Genomic DNA, 5,221 nt, shown 5'->3' on the forward strand with positions numbered 1-5,221 from the left:
CCTCTATTTCTACGGCTGACTGACTGCGGCATTCTGAATTTGCATCCTCTGTTATGAGTTTAATGACTTCAGAATTACCTTGATTTTGATTTTTTTAAGAAAACAGTTAGATATCATTCTCCTTATTGAGCTGACCAAAAACATGAATAAAGTTGGTGAAGATTTGATGTCAACTTTATAACAAAATAAAATAAAAACAATCCCTGTTTAACATACAAATAAAAAGTTGTTCAGTGTAAACCAAGCAAAGAACAAAATAGTTTAAGTTACTTTGGCACATAGCTTGGGTTATCACTGACTAAGAATTCAGAGTAAGATGTAGTAGTAGGGATCCTCCTTTGTATCACTAAAGAAAGAGCAGAATGAGAAGTTTCCTCTTGCACGAGCTCCGGTGAAGATTTGAAGTCATGCATGACCGACATGTGCTACGCTGTGTCATGACTGTTCGGTAGGTGCTACCACGGTAGATCTTTCAGAGACTTCAAGATGTGTCGGTTGGTAGTACTTGGCGGCATGGTGCTGCGATGTACCGGTGGCGACTGCAACGTGCTCAGTAGTTTGTGCGCATGGAGGTGGTGCCGTTGGACGCCGTGGTGGCGTCGACATATGGCCGGACTGGCAAGGATGATGCGAATCTCTTTTCTGAAGATTGGTTAGCGGTTCGATGATGATGACGGCTTCTAAAACATGTGCATGCGGTGTATGATTTAGCTTTGCTGCACCAGCTATAAGTTTCGATATGTTATGCGGATGGATCGACGACGACACCGATTTTAGATATGGGGAGTGATAGCACTTCACATTATCGATTTTGTAGGTGTGAGTGGTGGCTTCGGATGGCTTGATGTATGTTCTTGTGAGACCTTTGTTGAATTATTAATAAAGATTACTGTATACATCGATTGATGCAGAGGCAGGGGGTTTTAACCTCCTTTTTAGAAAAAAAAAAGTTAGATGACTAATAAATATACAACTCTCTCCGTCCGGAAATACTTGTCATCAAAATGGATAAAAGAGGTTGTATCTAAGAAGTAGTAGTATTCTTCCTTCTGTCCTGAAAATAAAGGATTTTAGCCAACTTTTCCAATGATATGCAAAGCGTGTCTTAAATTTGTAGTACATCGGAGGGAGTACCACTTTGCCCACCCACAAAGCAAAAGGGATGAAAATTCAGAAACAAGCACTTTGCCCGTTTGCCATGCCGTACACTACATCTTGCTGCTGCTGCTCCCCCTGCGAGTGGGTGTGGGTCCCATCTCCTGAGCGAGCCTCCGTAGCACGTACTTCTGGACCTTGCCGGTGGACGTCTTGGGCAGCTCGGCGCGGAACATGACGGTCTTGGGCACCATGTACCCCGCCATGTGCCCCCGGCTCCACGAGGTCACCATGCCTGACGCGGCCTCTTTCAGGCTCACGGACGCGCACGGTGTCTCCCCTCCAGAACTCGTCCGGCCGCGCCACCACAGCCGCCTCGCTCACCGCCGGGTGGCCGTAGAGCATGGATTCCACCTCCACGCTGCAGATGTTCTCGCCGCCACTGATGATCACGTCCTTGGACCAGTCCCGGATCTCCAGGTACCCATCCGGGTGCATCATGCCCACGTCCCCCGTGTAGAACCACCCATCGTCCCGGATCGCCGCCCTGGTCGGCTCGCCGTCATTGAGCTACCCAAGCAGGCAAGCATTATGCACCCGCCGTGGAGCACGATCTCGCCCATGGTGGCGCTGTCACGGGCTACGCTGTCACTACAAGAAATATGTCAACTTATGACCACCACTATTGGTCACTGAAAGATCACAAATTTCCATTTATGACCTTTTTGTGACAAAAAACAGAAGGTCAAAAGCTGGCCGTCGTAAACTGACTATAGCGATCTTTCTTCTGGAATGGTCAAAGACGTTTACGACCAAAATATTCCTACTGTGGCGTTTTGGTCACTAGCAACCTCCCCCATGCCACGTAGGCATCCAGCGTGGCAAGCTGATGTGGCACAAGATTCAGCCCGGTCCAATTCAGTTTTCTACATGGGCCTAGCCCATTAATTCAGCCTTTCTATATTTTTTTTATCAATTTTTGGTTGACTTCATGGGCCTGGCCCAACATTGCAGCCTTTTTTATTATTGGGCCTTGGCCTTTTCGTCTAAATAATTATAATTTCCTTTTTTATTAAATGGGTCCACCAGTCAGATGGGTCCCAGTTGTCAGGTTTGGGTCTGGTAAGTGAGTCCCATCTATCATGCTCATATTCTTCATATTTCAACTAATATTTAACTTGGCAGACAAAAGCACACATGATACTTTAAATAAGAGCAACCAGATCACGTTGCCAATACATATGACCATGTGTAATACAGTACTTTACAAGATCTACATGTGTAACGAGCTCTACAAGTGTGATACAATACTGCTTTACAAGAAAATGACGACATGCCGGACTCGCTGGACAACCATAGTCAAGGCTGGGAACAAACAAAACGGCAACATGACTTCCTCTGTCAGGGCTGCCGATGCTGCTCCTTCCCCGCCACCGCCGCACAGGTCAATTTCTTGCACAAGTATGTAACCAGGATTCAAGGAAAATGATGCTTATAATCTTAATGATGCACTAAGCAGACTAATGGAAATATATATGGGAGGTATTCAGAAACATGTTTAATGGAAATATCCAGCTTGGAGATATTCAGAAGCATGATACTCATAAGCATGCCGAATTAATCACATTTTTGTTCTAAAAAATGGAGAGAATAGATGTGCCTCATGAGTAATCCTATGAGATAACTAGAAGAAAAACAGTGAAGGCAATATGTAGTATAATTCGTTCGGAACAATACTCAAGCCAGTTAGGTTAAGCAACATATGCATGAGTTTCATCTTTAGGATTAATAGAATAGGACAGATAAATTAATGTTTTTCTGAAACTATAAGAGACATAGCAGCACACATAATGTAACTATTCAAGTTTTCAACTATAAGAGGCTATAGACTGTCAAATAAAGAACATCAGTTATAGAACTCTGTATCAGGTAGGCAGTAAGCATGCTTAAAAATCACATGGACATACCTATGCATATTTCCCATACTACATAAGTACTAAACAAACTAACAAGTGCTCACTTGAAAACCTTCCATGCACATGATAGTAGCTCTTCCCTCATGTCATAGAAAAAACATTTGCCAAGTAACATCATACTGCTGTTCACATACAACGAGAGAACCTTCCATGCAAACTCCCATTGTTTTAACCCACGGGAGAAAAGAAAGGTTCTTATCATCAGGTCCAAAAGAAGCAGAAACATTCGAACAACTAGAGAAACACAGTACAACAGCAAAAGCATTGAAAGAGCAGCAGGCTTGGACTGACACATGTCATATCTTATAAACTTAGGCAAGTGCTCTCAGGTTATCCCTAACATCATGCACTAGCTTGGGTAATTAGCATCAAACAATACATATTAGTACAAGGCTAGGCAAGATAATAAAGACTTGGGAAAAGATAGCAGAGTTATAAAAAATGATATGTGCCCTTAAAGAGAGGGCAGTGTCAAGTGCGGCCACAGACATAGGCATTAGCCGCACCCACGACCCCTGGACACTCTCACAGCCGAAGAGGAGGTGCCTTGCATATGGTCTCCTTCGAGTTTGCGAGAGAAAGAACGAGGTGAAGGTCAGTACGCATCAAGGATGCTGCTATTCTGGGTTAAGCTAAGTCAAGGGCATAAGAGATTTTAGTAAAAAAAACATGTGAACATCTTATACAAACTACCATCATTTATAAAATATAAAAAACAAATTAGTGAACAGCCGCATCGAATTCAGTTTGGAGCCCAATCCTGAGTAGGGTTGTAAGAATCATAAGACAATTTCGACAGCAAAGTGGATCGCTAAATACTAGTATTAGAGTATCCAGTACAAGCATCTGTTAGATGCATAGTTTGTTTATCTCATACAGCAGTGCAATGTGCAACATAGATTACGAGTGGTAAGACAAATTGGTACTGAATTGAAAGCAATCAGGCAGTTCAGTACAGGTGCGCAAAAAGGAATCCTTGTAAAATAGTCCAGGCATCCATTAAAAGCCTCAGATTACTACCATGCGTTTGTTTGGGTGCTGTTCATTTTTAGGATCCGATAAGAATCGCGGGTGCTGGGCCTAGAGTAGAGCAGTCATCTTAACAAAGTAGTCCTACTAGTAGTAGGTATTTGTCATCTGAACTGAAGATAGAGGCCAGTTGATTTGATAATAATAAGATAGCGACACAAGCCTGGCTAGTTGTGTAGTGAATTAAGACTGTCAGCTATTTGTTTGATTGATTCGTAAAAAGAGAAAGAGAGGATCTATATAAATCACGACTGAAATTTAGTGGTGGCCCAACCATGCGAGCGGTCGAGCAAGGGATCGAGCGGGGAGGCGCTGGCGATCTGGCCAGGCAGGGGCGCGGTCAACGCCCTTGACCCCACGCACGTGAGTGCGCTCGATGCGTCTTGGCGAGGGCGACGCTTGATGCAGGGGGACTTGATGCGTTCGAGGAGCGACGGGATGCAGTGGAGGAAGACAGCCAGGGAGGTCCGGCGGGCGGCGGGACGCCGGACTTGGGCGGTGGAGCTGGACGCGGCGACGGCCCGCTCGACGCACCTGTCAGTGGCAGGCAACCGATTCAGCGAATCGAATCAGATGGAACTAGGAAGGGAGCAGAGAGGACCAAGGAAAAGATGAGGACTCGTCACCTACCATCGTGCAACGCTGCCGCCGGCTCCCTCTCCACCGCGCCGTCGTCCAGCTCCGGGACGCGATGGGCGCCGCTGCGGGACGCATCGAGGAAGGAGGTGGTGGCGGGACACGCCGCTGCAGGACGGGGAGGAGGTGGTGGCAGCGAGGAGATGAGGGAGGGGGTGGATCTGGCCTCCGCCATGGCCATGGCCGTGCCGTGCGGCTAGATTGGTGGGCGTCGAAGAGGGCGGAGCACAGTCACCGCCGCCGCGCCGGAATTGGTGGGAACGCCACCCTCGAAATCCTAGCCGTGGGAAGGGGTTGGGGATGAGCTACCCGGGACGCAAGAGGCGGATCTGGCCGGAGGGGAGGGAAGAGCGGAGGCAGGGGAGCTCGGATCTGGGCTGCACACCGGCGAGGCCCGCCGGAACACGCCGGAACAAGAGGCGTAGGTGGCGGCAGCAAGGGTTTCAGGGGAGGGATTGTGGGTGCGTGAGGGAACGAGGAGCAGA

At 47.1% G+C, this 5,221-nt stretch overlaps 1 pseudogene; it reads right to left on the bottom strand.

Moving 5' to 3' along the window:
* Positions 1 to 1,208: 1,208 nt before the first annotated feature.
* Positions 1,209 to 5,221, bottom strand: part of LOC119361457 — an 11,204-nt pseudogene continuing 7,191 nt past the window's right edge.

The sequence above is a fragment of the Triticum dicoccoides genome, chromosome 2B, assembly GCF_002162155.2.
Source record: "Triticum dicoccoides isolate Atlit2015 ecotype Zavitan chromosome 2B, WEW_v2.0, whole genome shotgun sequence".
NCBI classification, from domain to species: Eukaryota; Viridiplantae; Streptophyta; class Magnoliopsida; order Poales; family Poaceae; genus Triticum; species Triticum dicoccoides.